The sequence below is a fragment of the Periplaneta americana genome, chromosome 6 (assembly GCF_040183065.1).
Source record: "Periplaneta americana isolate PAMFEO1 chromosome 6, P.americana_PAMFEO1_priV1, whole genome shotgun sequence".
Taxonomy (NCBI): domain Eukaryota; kingdom Metazoa; phylum Arthropoda; class Insecta; order Blattodea; family Blattidae; genus Periplaneta; species Periplaneta americana.
In genome coordinates, this window is record NC_091122.1 from 86,877,346 (window position 1) to 86,901,668 (window position 24,323).

The 24,323-nt window shown below is 32.4% G+C and overlaps 1 long non-coding RNA gene across 1 annotated transcript in view; it reads left to right on the forward strand.

Annotated features, from left to right (window-relative positions):
- Positions 1–24,066, forward strand: part of LOC138701468 (uncharacterized) — a 551,526-nt gene extending 527,460 nt beyond the window's left edge. Inside the window, exon 3 of the long non-coding RNA XR_011332598.1 lies at positions 14,114–24,066. This is a non-coding gene — a long non-coding RNA (uncharacterized lncRNA). The remainder of the gene's footprint in view (positions 1–14,113) is intronic.
- Positions 24,067–24,323: the final 257 nt, after the last annotated feature.

Below are 24,323 nucleotides of genomic sequence, written 5' to 3' on the forward strand. Positions count from 1 at the left end.
GGATAAAATTAGAACGACTATGAGAATGAAGAAGAGAAGCAATGGAAGAAGTTGGAGAACAAGAGGAACAAGGATAAAATTAGAACGACTATGAGAATGAAGAAGAGAAGCAGTGGGAGAAGTTGGAGAACAAGAGGAACAAGGATAAAATTAGAACGACTATGAGAATGAAGAAGAGAAGCAGTGGGAGAAGATGGAGAACAAGAGGAACAAGGATAAAATTAGAACGACTATGAGAATGAAGAAGAGAAGCAGTGGGAGAAGATGGAGAACAAGAGGAACAAGGATAAAATTAGAACGACTATGAGAATGAAGAAGACAAGCAGTGGGAGAAGATGGAGAACAAGAGGAACAAGGATAAAATTAGAACGACTATGAGAATGAAGAAGAGAAGCAGTGGGAGAAGATGGAGAACAAGAGGAACAAGGATAATATTAGAACGACTATGGTCCACACCTGTGGAGTAACGGTTAGCACGTCTAGCCGCGGACCCAGGTGGCCCGGGTTCGATTCCCGGTCGGGGCAAGTTACCTGGTTGAGGTTTTTTCCTGGGTTTTCCCTCAACCCAATATGAGCAAATGCTGGGTAACTTTCGGTGTTGGACCCCGGACTCATTTCACCGGCATTATCACTTTCATCTCATTCAGACGCTAAATAACCTAAGATGTTGATAAAGCGTCGTAAAATAACCTATTAAAAAAAAAAAAAGAACGACTATGAGAATGAAGAAGAGAAGCAGTGGGAGAAGTTGGAGAACAAGAGGAACAAGGATAAAATTAGAACGACTATGAGAATGTAGAAGTGAAGCAGTGGGAGAAGATGGAGAACGAGAGAAACAAGGATAAAATTAGAACGACTATGAGAATGAAGAAGAGAAGCAGTGGGAGAAGATGTAGAACAAGAGGAACAAGGATAAAATTAGAACGACTACGAGAATGAAGAAGAGAAGCAGTGGGAGAAGATGGAGGACGAGAGGAACAAGGATAAAATTAGAACGTCTATGAGAATGAAGAAGGTAACTATTGGTAGACGATGTAGGATGAGAAGAACAAGGAGAAATTAGAACGATTATGAGAATGAAGAAGAAATCGTGTGGGAGAAAAAGTAGGACGATGAAAACAAGGAGGAGACTACAACGATTAAGAATTAAGAACAGAAAGTGTCAGACAAGAATTAGGACGAGAATAACAAGAAAATTAGTACGATGATAATAATGAAAAAAAGAAGTAGTGGGGCAAGGAGTAGAACTATGAAGTGTGGTAAAATGTAAGAAGGAGATAGGTGAGGAAGTTTGCGATGAGAACGTGGACAATGAGTGCAGGAACAGAATGCGATCGAGAAGGAATGAGAAGATGTGGGTAGTGTGAGGAGAATGAGCACATGGTCAAGGAGAATGTTGAGTGACACAGATGAGAATCAAGAAGAAGACGATCAGGTAACTTTATTAAAAAGACAATGATGACAAGAATGTTGTAGAGAAGAGGAGGACGGTTAGGAGGACCGTAAAATCAGTAGCATTGAAAACCGTGTTTTTTGCGATGTCTTAGTTTCTGCAATTTTCATTAGTTATTTATTTTGGTATAGTCTGATGTTGTCTCTGTTCTTCAATAAAATTCATAATGTGTCTCTCATAATGTGTATCTTTTGGTTAACTGTGCAGATATTTCTGGAAACGTATATCCAGATTACATATTATTTCCTTAAATCGTTGATATTTACTTTATTCTGTAGACCGTCACTGTTTGAAAACCTATTTCTAAATACTTCAATGATCTGTGGGTTGTATTTCTGACTTCCGAGACATCAGGGTTTATTTATTGTTATTGTCTAATGTTGTAGGAGAATGTTGTCATGATATTCTCCTTGTCATTATTTAGCAACTATATTCTGAAGTCTATTGAACTCTAAGTTTCACACCGTGTCTCTTTCGGTTGTGACATATTCTTTTCCCGTTCATCCTGTGTCTTTTTATATTCATTCTCTGTATATTGTCTGATTATTAATTTATAATGTCCACTTTTATTTTAAGTCAATATGTTTAATATATTTCAAGTTTCTTCAATTCTTAAGATGTTGTTTCTTGAAAAACACACTACAAATTTTAAAAATTCAGTGTCAGTTGCTGTAATCAATTTTATCTGTTTTGTCACCGTTTCCTATATCGCCAACTGATATTACGTATATTTCACAACTTATATGAAACACTTTAGAACACACTACGTACTTTATGATCCATTGTGAAGATTGTATTATCAGCATTATATACCACATTCAGTTTCTCTGATTTCCATTTGTATGTTCTTCATTCTTGTAATTGTAATATATTTGATGTTCTACAGCTTACTCATCTTCATTGTTTTCTTTCTCAAATAAGACCACAGAAACGGAAGTATTTGAAAATAAATCCTAAAGCCACAACATTCACTAAAGGCCATCTTTCTGCAATAAAATGCTAACTATTAGAGAAAATATAACGACAACTTTGACATATGTGTTGCATAGAACATCTAGAAGCTTAGCAATGGTAAGGATGAAGCTCCACCCATATATTGTGCAAATTATTTTGCTTTCAGGTTTGAGAGTCCAGCGCTGCAATTCAATACTGCAATAGTTTAATTTAAATATGCAAACCTGATTGAATCTAAGTTACCGGTTCAACTGATAAATAGCAACTTGTTTATTATGCATAATGATGTGCGGTTATTGACCTCATCAAGCTAGGAAAAAGTTCAATAGCATAGGGAGCAGAATTGCTCCAGAAGGAAATCCACTTTTGCAAAGAGACAAACCGGTTATGAATATAGAAGGTGTGTATATTTAACTTGTTAGAGTGATTCCCCAGTTTCACAATGATAAGTGTGTGTTTCGAATTATTAACTGTAACATTATTATGAAAGTCGAACAGGAATAAATTTAAAAGAAAGTTTTTATTTTATTTTCAATATTCTTTCGTTACTCAAGCCAACAACTTAAACTTTCTCAAGCTTATATAGATTAGAATTAATATTACTACTACAACAAATAATAATAATAATAATAATAATAATAATAATGATATGGTAATAAAAATAATGCCTTAAAATATATGGTGATTCTGCAAGTGTTATAACTACATGATAGTAAGATTATTCGATAGTGATGCTAGAATCCCCCCAAAAAATATCATTAAATTGCACGTCTACTTTCTCATTATATGAGGTGGTATTGACAATATGTTAGGCTGATATTATCTCTCAAAAAAATTTGGTATATTCAAAATAATAATCGTTTAACTCTATAAATTTAACACAACGATCGTAAAACAATTCCAACCATTAAAAAAAAGTATCTTAATTTGTAAACCTCTCTTCAACAGAAGGCTCACTACGTATTGTTACAGATGTCGCATTATATCTCTACCTGTGAGTGACCGTTAAATTTTAATTGGCTTATCTTGGTTGTTGACTTCAGCTTATTAAAAAGCATTACAATCGTTTGCAGTCTCTCTTCCCTCTCAACGCAAATGTGACGTTGTACAGAAACAGAGATTTAATAAAAAATTTGTACTTCATTCTATGAAAACGTATTTCCAATTTCATAAATTTTCTTCAAAGCAATCAGGGATCTGTGAGCAGTAAATTTACATTTGTAAATTTTTACCGCAAAGTTTTCCCCAGATTATTCCCCGGATCTTAGATAATTATTGAAAATAATGATCCCCTGCCACATTTTTACCTTGTTCTAAGCAGTCTATAATTTATTATTTCGCTCTGTCTCAAGGCACTGACGTAAGACGTTTTTCCTGCCGATTTCTAATGCAAAATTTCTTTGAGCGTGGGAAACCAGACTGTTTATATTCATGTGATTGTTCTTTTGTCCCTGGACTGTAATTATGAATCCATGTTTAATTCATGATACAAATCGATGCAAAAAGTTAAAAGAATTCTCTTAAAAACGACAACAAAGCAAACTTGGAAATCGTCACTCTGAGTCGTTCCTGATCAGTGTTAAGGCATTTATAAATACATTTAACGGACAATTTCGCCGTACCCAAATCATAATATTATGTGATGTAAAAGATGCATCCATAGGAAATTTTCAAGGTCTCTGATATACGGTTTAGCACAATTCGTTGACCATCCAAAATCGTGCTATGCACGACATCACAGCATCCATAATTTCTGCAGTGGTCACATAAACAGGTCTTCCAACATAGTGCTCTTTGATCTCTGTTCTTTCTCTCTTAAATTCCACTACCTAATGTTTTATGGTGGCGTGCGAAGGACAATGATCCATTATTGTATTCACCATATCTTTGCCGGATAGCCCTTTCGAAGTAGATACTTTTATCACCGAGAAATACTTAATTTTATCAAAATTGAATTTTTTATCTGACGTAAGTAATTTCTTTAAAAATTCACAATATAGAAACGTCTAAACCTTTTATCACCAAATATTGAGTAACTATTATCAAATAACATAGCTACTATTTTCCATAGTAACTGCTTTCGTTCTTGTTCATAAACGAAGGTCCAAGGCTAACTGCATATCAACACGCTTCAGTACATACCAAAACACAATTAATGTAATCGTTATATTAAGTCAAATTTATCACATCCGCGACTACAATCTTACGGATTGTTTTCACTTCTGAAGATGTAATCTTCTCTTCTCCATCAGACTCCTACCACCGGGATTTACAACATAAATAAAACAACCATCACCCGAAAACAGGAAAAGCCCTTAATGTAGGAAACAGAGACTTCGAGAAATTAACAGGAAATAAGAATTACATAGTGTAAGAAAGCAGTATAAGTTTTACTGCTCTACGTCCTATTTAACACTTCAGGAAATATAATTATTTTCATTTATCATTAATTAATAATAAAAAGAAATTAATTCAAGGGAAAACTCGCACAGCCGATATTGAGTAAATCACATTTTGCTTTTTTTTTTTTAAACATCCACTTTTTAGTAAAATTATTAGGTTTCATGTGCATCATTTTCGAAGGAACTGAATAAATTAGAAATAGCAAATAAGAAAAATTAACTCACTTGGAATAAATCGTTACGTTTTCAGGAATATTCAAGTTTTTTAAGTTTTTAGAATATACACTATACATTTTGATCAAAAAATGTGATAGAAACTGAGGGTGGATTCGTTGTTGAGGTCCCACGTTGGACGCCATTTGAGGGTGAGTGGTTATTGTGACCACACGTTGGGCGCCATTTGAGGGTGGGTGCGTCTCGATGTGGCGTGAGATTCACTCAGGGTAGCCGAGGTACTGTTGTGGTATAGGGTGATGTCGGGAATAATACCAAGCCGGCTACTTAAATAAAAGGCAGCGTAAACTTCAAAACTATAAGTTTATTGTAGTATCCACTTGGTAAACCCTAGAATATGTATTTCCGGCTGACTTATAATTCAATCGTTGGTCGCACTTCTGTATCGACTCTATGGCGGCTCTGAATAAGCTCTATCCGATACTACAAATTCAATATTCTGTCCAGTACACTATGACACGAAGCGAAATAGTAGTCCTGTCGACGCCAAACGAAGTAGTTATTCTGCCCTGTATGTAGGGCCGCCGACACGAAGTAAAGTTGTTTTGATGATCTCCGCTCCGAAGCGGAATAGTAGTCCTGTCGACACCAAACGAAGTAGTTATTGTGCCCTGTATGTAGGGCCGCCGACACGATGCGAACTCGTTTTTATGATCTCCGCTCCGCGGCGGAATAGTAGTCGTGATCTCCGCTCCCCGTCACCCTTATTTATAAAAACCTATCCTACGCTAAAACTAACTATTCTATTGGTTAAAAACTACGTCACTAACTGGCCTAAAATCTATTCCCTATTGGTCCAAAGTGACCTCATAAGCTGGACCAAGATCTCTTCTTATTGGGCGCGAAATATGTCATCTCTAAATTTAAACTTTGGATTTCCCATAACATCTAATTAGTTTGTATATCTCACAAGAATACCCGTTCTTTGGAAAACCCAAGCTTGGCAGTATCTTTCCCACGGGTCCAGTCTAACTCCGGCTTTAGAATTTTATGCTACATCGAGTCTCTATACGAAAACCCCGCTCAAGGTGGCCCTAAATCTGTCCGATGCTGACAAGTGACGAAACACCTGTGTGAGGAAGCTAATTCTAACGAAGTCGCCAGAACATCCCCGCGAATACATGTAATAGAAATATGGAGATATCACTTCGCTAATAAATCGGTCTCTCCCTCTCCTAATTACTGCTTCAAAACATGGATCCTATTCTCAATATTTCAGAGTTACAATAATTTGAAATTGTTTGTAAGGAAACTTACGTTTTCAGGATAATTTATTTTTTTATTTTTAGAATGTACACTATATATATATATATATATATATATATATATATATATATATATATATATATATATATATAGAGAGAGAGAGAGAGAGAGAGAGAGAGAGAGAGTGATTCACGAGGAATTACCGGAACTTGCGGAGCATATTTCCAAATACATTTTGTGCAAAAAAAGCCATATAAACATGGGTCCTATTCTCAATATTTTCAGAGTTACACTAATTTGAAGTTGTTTGTAAAATACAGTTATTCTTTAGTTTTAAGGATGAAAGAATATTACAGATACAGAATGAACTATTCAGAAGTATCATTTCTTTAATTAACTAGTATTCTGAAGCTAAAAAGTGTTATGAACTCCATAGTTGTTTCATACAGATTTTTTTTTTATTTCTAAGTACAAAATTACATTCTTGTTACGCACTTACAACAACAATTGTTACAAATCACACCACTCTTGCAGATTCTTTAAGACTCTACTTTATGATGCAGAATTAAAATATAAATAATCAAGTTCCTAAAGTCGTATGATTTGTAACAATTGTGGTAAGTGCGTAAGAATGATGTAATTTTTAGTTAAAAATTCAAAAATAAAATTTGTAAAAATCAATTAAGAATACATTTTTAGCTAGAGAACAGTAGCCAATTGAAGAAATGATACTTCTGAATATTTCATTCTTTATCTGTAATATTATTTTTCTCTTAAGACTAAAGTAAAAAGGTATTTTACTAACAACTTCAAATTAGTGATATTGTCATTAGGACACATGTTAATATAGCATCTTTTGCTCAGAATGTCTTCGGAAATTATCTGCGTAAGTGGCGGTAAATCCTCGTGAGTCACTCTGTATATAAGAACTTCTGAACACTTGAAAAATAAATATATACGGGATTCTAAAAACTTGAAATTTTCTGAAAATGTAACTTTTCTTACAACATCAAAATATTTCCCTTTTAACTTTCACATAATGGGAAAGTGACAAACACGACTAAATAATAAATAGAGAAAAAAATTACAAATTTAGTACCTTTCGTTAAAACTATACGGAAATTGTTACAGTCGATTTTTAGTTCATAGCCATTTTTAGTTACTTTTAAAATGTAAATGATTTTTTACTTTATTTGCACGATTTAAGTAGTAGTAAATACTCATCGCTGAGCACAGAAAGTCAGACAGTATTTATAATAATTGGTTATTTAACGGCGCTACATCAACACGGAGTTTATCAAGTGTCGGTGAATTTAGTAATAGCGAGATGATATTCGGCAAGATGAGTCCGAAGATTCGTCATGGGATTACTTGCTATTCGTCTTACAGCTGGGATAAATCTCGAAGGAAACTCTACCAGAAAGGGATCCGAATCCACACCTGAGAGCAGCTCGGGATCGCGAGTTCGATTCGATACCGTCTGAGCTACGAAGCTGGTCGACAGATAGAAATGCGCAAAATAATGTTCTCTGTATGACTGAAACACAACATCGAACACGTTTCCTTGCAGTATCACATCGCTTTCTCTCTAGTCTCTCCATTACGTGAAGTAAAATAAATGTGCACTGGCAAAAAATTCGTATCAAAAGGAAAGTTCTGTAGCGTGAAATCAGGGATTCGAACCCATGGCAATACATTCAATGCAAATAAAGAACTATAAGAATCGTTGCGTGGGGTTAGCACGACATACGACCTCCAACTGATAAAATACGAACACCACAGAGAATTAACTATGATAGAAGATTTGAATCCACTTCGAAACACTTTCCGATGTTTACAGCCTACGTCTTACAGTTAGACCCAGAATGCACTGCGGATAGCTGTGGCACATAAAAACTTGTAAAAATATTGACGTAGCATGTGGTCACCTTGAACAGTTACATGTATTTACTCGCTCTCAATCACAACAGCAGCAACACATTGTTTTCGTGGCAACAACACATGGTGGGCAAGCGCACTGGACAGCGAATTAAAATATCTCCGATAAATATTTTACTTTCTCAACAGGCATATCGAGGTCATTGGCTGCCCACCAATTAGCCAATAGTTTGTCTCCCATATTGTGTTCTATATAAAATATTTTTAAATAATTTACATCTCACTCGCTGCTGAAGTCGCATGCCTGTACGAAAATCAGTTCGTAACTTCTGATATTTCGTGAAGGTTTTTTGAAGTGGCATTTTACTTTTAATATTGTCGGCCTAGAAATTATCATCATCACTGTTATAGTTATCCAGAAGTATCAAGCTCTGTAGACTTGTTCTGATCCCATGAAGTTTAGACAGTTGTGTTACTGTATCTCTTCCTTGGAATTTATAAATATTTCCTTCCACGAAGTCTAAAATCGAAGATTAATTTCGCAATTTTGTTGCTCCCCAATCATGAAAGAAAACATAAAATACAATGATAAATAGCATTATATTGAGATGAATATTAGTTTTAGTTATTTAAAGAAAATGGACCAATTCAAAATATATTAGAATTAACCTTCACATCCATATTATCATTTTTTACACTCAATGACTCAGACTTCGACCTATTTCTCTCTAAAACATTCACAGCCAGCGGCACTCAGACAGCTTAACCCTCCCAGGCGGAAAACTCAAGTAATACAACTGTAAAGAATTACAATATCTTAAACTTTGCACGGAAATCACGGTTGTGGGTCAATATTGATTAAGAAGTTTTGTCTATTGGTAATGGGTATCCTGCGTCGTATTGGCTACAGCTCATAAGTCTGTCTGAACAAAACGTTCAATTGTCTGAAAGGCCACAAAGTACAACCATAGAAAAGTTATCGTTCCTAATATAGTTGATACTAACACGAAAGAAAGTGCACGTTATTACAGGTAGGCCTACATGTCGAATAGGCACAGGTAACAATTCCGTTTATCTTTGCGAATATAAAAATATGAGAAAATATGTCGATAATTGATGAAATGAAATGCGGAACGATACATCTTTAAATCATTCATGAAAAATATTATATAACCCTAAGTTAAAGCTTGTTAGATTTGGGGATATATAAGCGAGAAAATGGAGCAATAATAATAAAAAACAGAGGCTACACAGAAGCAAAATCAAGGGATAATGAGTATCGTCATCATCATCATCATCATAATCATCATCATCACTATCATCCAAAACAGGAATTTAGTCTCGACTCTTTCAGTTAAAAGTAATTTTAATTCTTTTTTCGGGAAATAAAATGTCGCTTAAAAATTATAAATTTTGACAAATTATAAACAAAAGTACAAAATTAAAAAAAAAATGTATACATAATACTTCATTACATTGTTGAAATTTTACTCTCTACTACTCGAGTTTACATTTTTAAATGTCTATCCATGTGGGTTTATAAAATATGAAACACTAGTGAATTCCTACATAATCTAACCATTTCCTTCAACTTTTATTTTTTTTATTTATAACAACAATCATCGGGGGCACAATTTGACAAACACACGACAAAATTATATTATTTTTTATTTGTGCCATAAATAACGACGCAACATGCATATTATATTAATTCTTTTCTCCCTCGCAATTTAAATCTTACTAATAAAAATGATAATTCAAAACTGAAGTGAATAATGAGATTCCTTGGTATTGGTAACGATTTTAGTCCACAAACTACTATGTAACTGTACATTTTACTAGATCTTGAACGTGTGGACGCTGCGTTTCTTGCGCTTCGCGAGGTCCGCACAGCTCCTAACGTAGGCCTAAAAAAAGTCCAGGGGTTATTCGTTGAAGCTGCAGCGCTTGAAAATGACGAAGTCTTCTGGATCACCGATACTTAGTGATGAAGCTACACAAACCCCACGTTAATCAAGTATATCTATAACATGTTACTATACATAAAACATTAAACTTATAATAATATTAAAGTAACCTATTAAAATTACACAAAAATACTATAGGAATGTTCCAGCGGTCCAATATTCATTCAGCTTAAAATAAAAATGATTTTATTACAAAACTTACATTTCAATAATAGCCTTATATTATTTTTTTTCAATTTCAGAAATAGAATACTGATATTACTTTTAAATATTAATTCTAAATTCTAGGCCTAATTTGTGTTTCAGTATCCAAAAAAATATAAATAATAGTATATTGTATTTGGTTTTAAAATTAACCAAATTTTACTAATAAGATTGCCGCTAAAGGTCTAGATTTATTAAACATATCACTACTGAAAAACCCATCCTATTAATAAATGTGACGACCAAAATACATGTTATAATAAAAACATCACGAGTAAAACTCAATTAATTAATAGAGGTAACTACAAGATCAATTTTATTATTAAGCATTACTACTAAAACTCTGTTTCATTACTGAATATTAACAAAGCAAAATTATATATCATTAATAAATATCACTACAACTGAGTAAGTCCCGTTTTATTAATAAATATCACCACTACAATATTTGTTTTATTGAAAAATATTACTAGTATAAGATCCGATTAATAAAGAAATATCCCTATTACAAAAAGCGTTTTATTAAAAAATACCGCTCATACAAGTTCAGTTTTATTAATGAGTAGAATTACTAAAAGATCCGTCTTATTCACAAATATCACTACAAAAATTACGTTTTACAGAGAAATATCACTACAGCAAGTCCAGCATTATACATAAATATCACCACTAAATGATCCGTTTTATTAATGAATATCAATCATACAAGATCCGCTTTATTAACAAATATCATTACTACAAGTCTCGTTTTATTAATAAATACCAGTACCACAAGATATGTTTTATTAATAAATATCAGTAATACAAGATCCATTTAATTAATAAATATAATTACTACAGTCTCGTTTTATTAATAAATATCACTAGTACAAGGTACGTTTTATTAATAAAATATCAGTACCACAAAATACGTTTTATTAAAAAATGTCAGTAATGCAAGATCCATTTTATTAATAAATATCATTACTGCAGTCTCGTTTTATTAATAAATATCAATAAATATCACTACTACAAGATACGTTTATTAATAAATATTACTACAAGTCCCATTTCATGAATAAATATTAATAATACATATCAGATTTATTAACGATGTGCGTTTTATAAATAAATATCACTACTGCAAGATCGATTTTATAAATAAATGTCACTACTGCAAGATCCGTTTTATAAATAAATGTCAATACTACAAAATCCCTTTATTAATATACAACATTGCTGTAAGTCCCAATTTATTAATAAATATCACTAACACAGATCGTTTTATTAATAATTAACATCATCACTATAACATGTTTCATAAATAAATATCTCTACTATAATATACAAGGTCCGTTTATAAATAAATATTATATTTTTTTTTGCCAACATAGTATCATAACTATATTGCAATATGTCAAATTGCCATCAAAATATCTTAATTTAATATAAAATGCAATTACAACTTGATCCGTGCATTAGTTCGTGCTAAAATGTGAATCATGTATAAATCTCCAAATATGTACTTCACTTTTTACAAATTTCGTTTTAAAGTAAAAATATATGTAAGTGTTTCTTAGTATTTTTGTTACAATAGAGGGAAATACAATTTATTATATTTGTTATATAATTTTAAATGTAATCACTGTTTGCATATTAACAGACAGTCAATTTAATAAACTAGTCCGCAAACAAACCTCAAATTTCCTTATAATATAATAATTGTCTCTTGAGATTCCTGTACGAGAAATTAATACTTATAACAAATTGTTTCTATAATGTAGAAGAATACAGAGTTCCATGAAAAACACATTTTGTAAATATGAAGATATTTTCCAAGATATTGCCGTCTTTCTCAAGTAATATCTATATTGTGGTTATTATTATTGTTGAATTTCCAAGTTTATTGAACTCTATTTTACCCGAAGGTATATTAGGGCTTTAATTAAATCATACATATTATAGCCCTATACAAATACTTACATACTGGTAAAACACGCATATTACATTCAATGTGTAGTTAATATTTCCATTTAAATAAAGAACAATGAAGTTACGAAACAAGATAAACCTCACTAGTAACTACATTGACAACAAAGGCAACATTGAAAAAATGGCAAATTGCAATATATTACATTATATTGGGGATATTTGTCTAATAACAGAAAAATTCCCTCGTATTTTATTATTATTATTATTATTATTATTATTATTATTATCATCATCATTATCATTATTATTATTAATTGTTTCTTACTCCTTTATTGCTACGTTTTTAGTAATAGAAGCACGGGATATTTGTGTAATAACAGACAAATTCCCTCGTATTTATTATTATTATTATTAGTATTATTATTATTGTTATTAATTGTTACTTACTCCTTTATTGCTACGTTTTTAGTAATAGAAGCAGTTTTCTTTCATTTAACTTCTGAAAGTATTCCTGAAATCTGAATGTTTTTAAATCTCGACGCTCTTAACAAGCAAACCCTGAATTACTTTTTCCAGTATTTTCTTCTTCGATTTAATTGTTTAATTTTAAATGCATAAATAATAAAATTATTCTGAATAGATGAGAATATGAATAATTAAAGCTATCCCATTTCTTGAAATAAAACTTCTTGTTCAAATATCGCTTCATTAGTTTCAGTTTTCATGAAAATGCGGTAACACCTGAATTACCTCTTGCATAGATCACAACAATAATTTGTAAAATGTGTCAAGAACAAATATATGTCTTATTAAGTTAATACAATCATTAGGATAGGGTCATTAGTCACAATGACTAACATTTCGATATTGCCTATATTTAGGAGAAAGAAATAGTCTGTTATTCAGAGGAAATGTTGTTTAGACATTGTTGGTGACGAATGTGATTTGAAGATTGGCTCGATTTTCGTTTACAGATGACAAAAAGAGAGAGCAATTGGCATCTGTTCGTTGGGGTTTTTCTTATGGCTAAATCCACTTTACTACTTGAGGCAGGGTGCCCTTCTCGTTCCCCGTATTTAACCACATGAAAACGAAGGAACAGCCTACTTTTTAAGTGTTCTGAAATCTCATTCTTCACCAGCAATAGAAGAAGTCTAAGTTACACTTCTTCTGAACTTTTTGTTAGTAATTGTTACGGAGGTATTGACCTAAAATTATTTTTCATACATAAATAAAAACTATCTTCATTTTGTAATCTAATGAAAAGAAACACTAATTAATAAATAATAAGTTGCTACATAGTTAAACCTGGTCGTGACTGAAATCTAATAATATATGAATTACAAAATTATTAGAAATTTCTGAATAACATAAAATATTTCTGGAATCATATATTTTGTAAACAGAAACAGAGCAAATACATGAAATTTTAAGACAAAGATTCTATAAAAATATGTTTTGGAGTAAGACTGTGAAAGCAGGTAAAATATGATTGCACAAAGATATGTAAGTTAAAGGCATTTTCTGACAGATTTAAAAAAATTAAAGAATATTGTGGACATATAAAATATGATTACAATAAAGGCTTTCCAAAAAGGGACTTGAATGTGCACTATCAGGAATGAAGAAAACGGGCCCGAAATTATTTGGGTGAAAGTAACAATAGACAATGTGGGAAAGAAGGAATTGAATGAAAGAGTTTTCGAAGGCTGAGAAAATGAATAAAAGCAATATAAATATAATTTTAAAGCATAAAAGTCAGTTGTACAAGATAATTACATTTTCTAAATAAATTAATAAATTAATTTTATAAAAATGATCATTAACATTTCCATTATGAAAACTATGTATTTATAGTTATCTGAAGGATGTAAAAATTAATATCAAACTCTTTGTTGTTTCAGGTACACTGGAGTAACCAAACTGGCAGAAGACAGAAAAGAAGTGTTGACGATAAAGTCTACCAAATACCAACTTTAACAAATCTTCTAGTACAGTATGAAAAGAAAGCAACTGTGGTTATTCACTTTAAAGAGGTTTAAGAACTTATTGTTTTTGCTATAAATAACCAGTAGATTAGTCGAGTGGCTATACTCAGTTCTCCACAACGAGGACTCAAATTTAAATCTGCAAATTTGAAGTGAATTTCTAATAAAAAATAGAGGTGCTTGGTGTACTTCCACTTTTTGTCAACTTGCCACCATTTCTTCATAATTCACGATCATCCCTAACTAATGACAAACGACCTGCACCGTAGATTTCCCATGGCAAATGTTATACGGTGCAATTAACAAAGAGTTCTTTCAAACCGGCGCCGATACCTGGGTAGTCAGGTAATCAAATACAGGCATATTTATCATGATAAGGATAAAATAATTATTAAACACGGTCGAAATTAATATAAGTACTCATACTACTTGTGTTATTGTAGAAAGATTCGAATTTCGAAACTCGGTAACTATCGTACAACAGACCATACAATATAATGCAAAGAAAATATCTCCTAAATCGCATCTTATAACGACTTGCCTGTGAGTCGAGATAATTGTAAGACAACTTTTCTTTTGTAAATGTGAAAAAGGATAATAAATTAAGTACACGTCGGACACTTTTACTGAACTATTTGATATTTGGTAAATATATATAATAGCTTATTGCTTCCTCTCGATCGTTTATGTCAAATTTATTATTAAGTATAATATTAGTATTGTTATCATTTTTACTTGCTTTCAAGTCTCACAATCGAAATCACCTGACTGATGTAAACAATGACGACACTCGCATGTTACGTGTTATGAATAAGATATGGAAAACCGAAAATATAGGCCTACCAAATACGCAATATGGAATATCCAAGGTATAAAAAAAATTGAAAAAGAAAATAAATTAAGAAATTGGAATGATGAAATTAATTAAACAAGTTATTGATGAAAACAGACAGGCTATTAACGAATAAGTTAGAAAATAAAGTAAAGGTCGACCTGGTTGGCACAGTTGGTATAGCGCTGGCCTTCTATGCCCGAGGTTGCGGGTTCGATCCCGGGCCAGGTCGATGGCATTTAAGTGTACTTAAATGCGACAGGTTCATGTCAGTAGATTTACTGGCATGTAAAAGAACTCCTGCGGGACAAAATTCCGGCACACAGGCGATGCTGATATAACCTCAGCAGTTGCGAGCGTCGTTAAATAAAATATAACAAATTTAACAAGTAAAGTAGAGCACAAATTTAAACATGCCATAACCAGAAGAGAAGTTAGGAAAATTCAGGGACAAGGATGGAACAAATATGTTTCACAGTTAGAAACAGGTTTATGTCGATCACAACCTCAGATATACAAGATCTTAAAAAGCATATAAATAAAGACAGCAGAGACACCGTAAGAATAAATCCAATTCCAAAAGGTACATGGTTGCAATATTTTGTGAATTTGTGAATATCAGTGACTGAGTCAAATAGCTCGTAAATGAACAAATTTCTATAGTTGACACCAACTTAGACGATATCACACTAGAACAATTGGAAGCTCCAAGGAAAGAATTTAAATCTGGAACTCTTCAAATACTCAGAACAACATTTTAATATCACATTTCTCTCCTTCCTGAACAAAATATGGCATGGAGGCGAACCGTCTAGAAGTTAGCAAAAGGCAGTTGTAATACCAAAATTCATAAAAAGGAAAATATTAAAAATTGTGGAACTATAGGGGAATAAGCCTTATGAACTCTGCATATAAAATATTTGCTAATGTGTTAAAAAATAAATTACATGAATATTATTCCAACATTCTGGAAGAAGAACAGATTGGTTTTCGGAAGGTTAGAGCATGTACTGATGTGTTCCTCACGCTTAAAATTCTAGTCGAAAAACATAGAGAATTTAACATAGATACATATATTGCATTTATAGAATACATGAAGGCATTTGATAGAGTTAGGAGAGAAAAATTACTACATAATTGTGGAGTACCGAAACAAATGATCAACAAGGTAACTAACTTATACGGAAACAAATGAATGTCTGTTAAAGTAAACAAAGATAGCTCAACCTGGGAACCAATTAACCAAGGAGTCCGATAAGGATATGGACTATCCCCTTTGTTATTCATAATGTACATGAATACCATAATTAAATAATGGAGACAGCTACCTCATGACTCTCAGACCCAAATTAGACACGCAGACGACCAAGTATTATTTGCTAATTCTGAAGATGACCTCCAAATATCACTACATAATTTAGAGAAAATCATAAAAAAGTGATATGGAAATTTCATATTCAAGTTTTTTCATTTAAAGGAAAAGATTCTACATCCAGCAAAATATGCCTCAAAAGAAATTATTGGAAAGAGTGAACAGCTTCAACTACTTTGTATATTGGTTATCATTTACACATGACCTTGACATACAAAATAAAATTATCACGAACCAAAATTTATAAAACTCTTGTCCGACCAGTTTTATCTTGCGGATGCGAGGCTTGGACCATAAAAACACCTGACTTCTCAAGAATAACCGCTGCCGAGATGAAGTTCATGAGACGCACTGCAGGAGTTACAAAATGGGACCACAAAAGAAATTATGATATCCTGAAATAACTCACAACCGAACCAATATTACAATTTGTAGGCTAAACAGTCAAAGGAAAATCTGGGAAAATCATGTCAGAAGGGAGGATAGAACACGCATCCCGAAATAAAACTTGCAGTATGCTCCTAGTGGACGAAGATCCGTTGATCACCCGGCTAAGAGATGGACTGAAGTGAGACCGTAACAGACCATCTGGTCTAATACATGACTTTTTGGATAGAAAATGACAAGCTATGGGTGTTCTTGGTTGCCGAGTTCACTATGAAATTCGAAGCCATTCCACCTTGAACTGTTTTCCAGTTGTTTTTTTTTAACTTTTAAATCATAATCATCATCATCCCCGTTATTTATCTCGGAATTAGACCTTAAGTTCTGTTTAAAAATCAGGAGTATATGAAAATCTGTCATTCCATCTACTTACATAAAAATTAAGTTAACCATTTTCATTATATAAGAATGTAAAAGATATTTTTAATAATAATTTCCATGAAATTAGGCCTATGAGCTAGTTATATTTGGTAAAGAGATTTCATGTCAACAATGATTTTTTACTTACTATAGTTCTCATCGGATGTAGAGGTGATGATCCTAAGCGACTTTAAAATGACCAAAACAGACGTGAAAACAAGTATATACAATACATCTACATTTATAAACTGTATTGTCTTCTCAGGTTTCCCAAAGAACAGGCTGTAATTGAACATACCTCTGCATGCAAAAATTGTTTCTCATACGGCAACCCAAGAGAAACTCATGAGTCCTCTACAATCATAATTCACAATATCCAAAAACTTGCTTTTTGGAAAGTAAGCAAAACTTAAGCTCACTAATTACCATTTGGCAGTAATTATTTTAAATAGGCCATCTATTATAATTCTAAATATTAATGACTGTTTTAAGTAGAATCGTTTGTTTTATATAAGGTTATGTATTATTAAATAATAAATAATTTTGGAAATTATGAGTTATGTTTCTAGAGGACTTTTATATTTTAAATTTGGATCTTAGTTCTGGCTACGAAAATATAAGGACGTTTGTTTGTGGATTCTATGTATCTTCAAAGAAAAATATTTACCTAATCAAAATGTTTAAAATAAAATATGCTATTTCGACTGAGTATGTTTAAATGTAAGTGTGGACAGTTTGTATTGTGTCATACATGGAGTAATTTATTACTTCATTTGTATCTTCCTTCAAGTGGTATTCCGTTCATTCACCTTTATCTGAGTCTAGCAAAGATCTCTTTTCTTTATATTTCTATATCATTATACCTGTACGTTTCAATATTCTGTTTACTACAGTGAGTCCCAGAGAATGTTCCCGATGTTTCTGTCGGCCGACCAGCGGCTTGTCCTTCCCGCTTCCGCCGTCCGAGAACTCACAGCGTTTCGCCGGATTAAAACTTATGTACTACGTTTTATTAAGTTGATAACATTCGACGCCTGGAAGTGTTATCCATGTTGTGTGATACATAATTCACATCACTTCATTCAGAGAACCTGCTTCATTAAACTTATTCACTAAATTTATTATTGTTTTTGTACACGAAACTGGGCGGCCAGAAAATTTATGTCTAAAGTTTTCCCTTCTTCTGTCACGTGATATCTTTTATTTTAAAATTGGACATCCCTGTTTTATGACTAATTACTAAAGATGCCGATTCGATTATTCCAATGAGTTCGTCTACCTTATTTGCACGGCTGGTGAATTCCCTAATGCTCAACATATTTCATCACTCCGTATTGGTGTTTATGTAATCCTTTAGGCATAAGCTATTTTTGTTTATGTAACTGACAGGAGAAACGAGGGAAAGAGATATAGAGACCACCACGTGAAAACTGCATAGTTGGTGAATTCCCGCCCCCTGAAATTAGTTGTGCCAGTTTTTAGATTATCCTTGACACCTCAAAGAAAAGACACGCTATGACTCAATTAAGATTAAGTGCAATTTATTCTCTTACATTGTGTTGTGTTTTACAATGGTTACATATTATTCAGTGCGTGAATGTGTACACATTTTGAAAATGTACATACGGAAAAAAAAGATCATGTGGCAGAACAAAGGAAAAGTTTAGACACAAATAATTCCCTGGCCGCAAAATTCCGCATAGAAAACCAATGCTAAATTTAGCTGATAGGTTTAATGAAACAGGGTCCTGTGAATTATGTATCTCACAAAATGGGAAACATTTCCAGCAGTTAATGTGACGAGGGTGAGTGCCGAAAGTTATTAATGTAATACAGTAACGCAAGTTTTAATCCGGTAAAGTGTCGTGAGTTCGCGGGTGTAAACAGCGGTGGTAGCGGGGGGACCTGCCGCTGGTCGGCAGACAGAAACACCGGGAACGTTCACTGGGACTCACTGTATAAGATTTTAAATCTATATTATTTATTGCTCAAGTGAATCTTAACTTAGTTTCATATAAGCTTTCCAAATACCCACATACATTATTTATTTGAAACTCTTCTCTGGTACAGTCACCTATTATAATTTATTTAATGAAACTGAGGCAGATCAGAAACTAGACTAATTAGCCTGCAACTTAAGTGACTCATTTAATATTACTTAAAATGATAAATGTCTGCCATTGTGCCTATGTGGATATCGAGTGCGCTTTTCAACCAAGCGGTCAGAGACTCGATTCCCGGCATGGGGCAATGAAAGAAATTTCTCCCATCTACAAAGCATTGGTTGTCCTACATCATACTGGTCCCCTGATCAGGGAGCCAGGAATTTAAAAATATCTAGTGTAAGATCAAACGAATCTTCCTTCCCTACCTGTAATGGTGTGGAAGTTATAAAAGTGGATCTTAAACAGATTAAGAAAGAAATAAATTGAGAGAAAATTATAATTTTACATTATAATACTAATCCAAAATATAATTTTAATTTTCTACAAGAAGGAATTCCCGTTACAATACAATATCATGTCCAGTGCAAAGTGTTTAATCTTCAGTATTTATTTAATCTCCTAATAAATTGGTCACTGTCACTAATGCATTCGTCCATTTCCTATTTATTCTTTTTATTTTGGTGGTAGGCTGCCAAACACATATGGCTTATCAATTAAAATTTTAGACTGAAACAAAGTTGTCTATAAAAAGTAATTCAAGCACAAAATATGTAACATTGTTGTGTGGTAATTTTTATTTTAGATTATAGATCCATAAATAATTTAGAAGGAAATTATAAAATATGAGAGGTGAGAAATCAAAAATAATAATACTAAATATAGGGGTTTCCGAGAAATATAAGAGAACTACCAAATCTACTCCCAGATAATTTTATCATAGTTCTTAAATCTTCAAAATAGAAATATAACATATTAGTACCGGATGACAGAGGAAATTGTTAAATAAAATATTGTCATACAGAGGCTCTAGATTATAAGATCAGTGTCGGATGTATTGTAAATTAATCTTCATAATTTACATACACGAAGTCTTTACAAGTTTTATTTAGGACCATCTGTTCCAAAATCCCTTCGCATTTATTACATCACGAGTTCCTTAAGAAATAATATGGTGTAGGCAAATTATTTAAAACGTCACTATTTTGGGGTAAATTACATTTCCGCAAGTATAACTTTCACAACATGAAAATTTGGTACCTGTCCAAAAAATTGTACCAATCCATCAAATAATAAAATTAATTAAGGGACATGATTTATAATAGCGTAACTACTTCAAAATTCCTTTGTTTCACAATAAACATAATTATCACAAGTCATTCGATTAAAATATATTATAAAATAACTGTATACTAATGATACTCAAGCGACTTAGTTCAGGGAGTTCACCGCTTCTTAGCCACCCAGAACAACACGAGTCATTCGAGCTTAAGCAAAGTTGTCTAGTTGTAATGATAAAACTCAGTCGCTGTTAGTTATGATAAGTTAGATTTACATGCGTCCCAGACATAATATTGTGGCCACGAAGAAAATAAGACGCATGAACTATGTCGTGTGAAAAGTATTATAGTACTGGGTATAAAATTATTCCTGATTTTGATATAAAAATTAAACAAGGACTTGCAGGGAAGTCCAGTGATACCTGTATATTTTATCTTTCCTCTGGAATAAGTGATTATGAGATGGTTTTAATCAAATTAGAAAGGATGACAATTTTAACATCGAACAAATGTGACTGAATTTACTCAAATTTTTAGCTAGTTACTCACATAAAGAACATAAAACCATTTCACAATATGAAACCAGAAAATGCCAACTAAACTCAAAATAACAGATAACTACGAAATAAGTGAGTCCATACCTACAATTCGCATTCCATAATAATTGGATGAACGTCAACTAAAGAAATGAGAATTGTTAGATCATCTCGAAAATACAACTGCAAGTTTTAATACCGAACACGGAGAGGATTGGAAGATAAAAAATATAAAGTTCACTACGATAACGATAATGAATATGATGACGGTTATTATAAATATATAATAATTAATGTTATGAGTACTAGAGGTGAACCACACGCATGTTATGTCTCCCACCAGCAGGACCGGCGGGTTATCACCTTACCACTCCTTAAAAATCACGTGCTAATGGCTTGGGCCCGCCTATAGCACAAAATAAATGACAACTCGGATTCCAGGTCATACTGCGACTTCGATTGGCGATTACCGATTCTGCATGCAAACCCTATGTATGTTGGGGGAAAGTCAACGGACATAATATAAGATAGGAGTCTGCCATAATTATTTTTGCTACATGGTACACCTATATTACATAATTTAAAAAACAAAGCAGTCATACTGAAAATTCTTCAAAATAAGATTTAGTATTTGTTTTGAAACAAATACCATAATTTTCTTCTGTATAATATATTTTTCCTCGACAGACTCAGTAAAGTGGTAGGCCTAATCACAGAAATGGAAATAAGAATACAAATATCATGGGATAATTTTAAAATACTTTGATCCATTTCAGTTTACACTGTTCTTCCTTTTATAGCGGACGAAAAATATTAATAACCTAACTTAGTTAATGTAGTGTAACTCTTTGTTCCCAATATTAACCTGAATTTATAATTTTCTCCTAAAACTCTTAGCTAATTTCCTACAATTAACAAAAGGATGTTTCAAATTCTTGCCCAGATGTAGTACAATACTGTACATATATATTTATTTTTTTTTAATCCTTACATTAGAATAAGTAGACATACGACTGATCATGGCCTATTAGAAACTTAACAATGTTTATTTTTTTTCATTAAACTCTCAGGATTATTTTGGAAGTAAATATGGTAAATAAAAACCCATTGCACTTTGTTTTGAATCGTGACTACTTCATGCAGAAAACTCCATATAATGCTGCTGCTTGTAGTATTTAGTATTTCTAATGTTTTAATACAATGCATTTTCTTCACTTCAAATTCAGTGATGTAGGCTACATTCCTTTGCTGTTACTGGCGTTATTGGTGTAGGGCTTAGTAGGACTACTTTATTTTCATTCGGTGATTTTTTTTCTGTTATATTTCTTTGTAGGCCTAATTTTTTGTACGTTTTGAACATCTTTTTATTACATTTTACACACAGTCAATTAACACAATATTCTGTAACTAACACGGCATCCTTTTCACATTATTTACAAGTACTAAGGTTGAATCATAATCTAAACATCCAGAAAATGTTGTTAAATATGAGTAATTCCTTAAATAATATAGGTTTGTGCAAGAATATATTCAGAGCGCATTTCTATTAAAAGCCAATTTCATTTCATCAAAATAATTATACGCAATACTTAAGTATGAAGAAAATTGCCCTTGGGAACCGTAGAGGTAGAGGTCTATGCTTTCTTGACCTTGGCACTCGAATGAGGTGGTGTGGGTAGTTGCTGTACAAACTGAGCTACCCGGGACCCAATATTATATTGTTATTTATTTTGAGACTTTTCATTTTCATAATTGGCGTATTAATAAATACTATTCCCTAGATTTCAAAATCAGTAATAATTACGCCCAATGAAGGTCCATGAAGGCCTGCACTAAAGAAATGCAGGATTGTGACTCCTGCAGTCGAGATAATTCACATTTGTCTATCAGCATGTGTTGCAAAGTGATACAATTTATATCATTAAGTAGAAGGTGAGGTTTATAACATAATGTGATTATTTCAATATATAGGAAACAATTAATTTATTTTATACAAACTGAATTAATCACAAATAAGTTACTATAAACATCAGATATCTTTTAAAGTATTTGAGATATCTTTATGATAAGAATCGAAAGGAATGGACATAAATATGCCTACTGAGAAAAGGTATCATGACAACAGTGCTTTTAGTTAGAGAAAATGCGTCATAGAATTAATAATACTCAATGATTCTAAATTCCAAATTATGAATTTACTTGACAACGGAAGTCAGTGATGAAATTATTTGCTCTACAAAAATTAGTACAAAATGTTCTCCTAACATTAAAAACAGTACTTTCAAGTCAATTTTTCGCCAATTACAGAATTCTCTGGACGAATAAAAACTTAAAATTACCTTGATGTAGTTAATTTTAATACTCATTCTTATGCTAGTACTCCAGTACAAATTTATTATTTACAAAAAACGAAACAAAATTCCATAACACTCTTTCCTATTTGAAAGTGTGTGTAAAATGTAACACTCTTAAAATCCTGTACGGTACTCTATTGCTCAAGCGATACAGTTTCTGACTAAAAGTCCAGCAGGTCCACGTTCGATAGTATCAACTTACTTCTCTTTCACTTCTATATTTTATTAAAGTATTACTTTGCACCAATCAGACGACAAGACCATTAAGTTACATTCCTTATGTTTGTCTAATTTTTGTTCATATTCCGAAGAGTGGCAGAAGACGATAATTTTCTAGCTCGTAACTTCAAATTTTAAAATGTATCCTATTTCACTTTTTTTTAAAATTCACTTAAGAATTTTATACACATTTATGTTTGTTTTAATCCGTGTTCATCTCTAGTAACTGGCTAAATATGAATAATATTTGTGTCGGAGATTCTGTTACGCTGTTTGAATAGTAGAGTACCGGATATTCATAGTGGGAATGTTATTATGAATATAAAGTTTCATAATTGATAGAATGATTGGGAGATCAGGAATTTTTATAAATCACTAGCCTATATTAAGAATTTTGAGCATACAAATTTGTCTGCTGAGTCTATAATTAAACAATGGTCGACCAAAAACAAATGACATGTGTAATTTGTGTGATATGGTCTCATGTTTATGTTTGTAATTGCATTAATGTGTGCAATATGAATAAAAATGTGCTTCAGTAAAATGTATTCTATTTATTATCCTTACATCCTTCATCCTGTAGAACTGAATGTCCACAATGAAGAAAATTTATTTTATTTTATCTTCTATTGTAATAGGTAGCAATCCACTATTTATGAGACTAGTACTCAACCTCTAATCTGAAGGACCAGTGCATACTTCTGCCACCTTCCTGCTATATCTCAACAGGACACATGTCGTATATCGATACATATGCTGAAAGGCATTATCTACCAATTAAGTGGT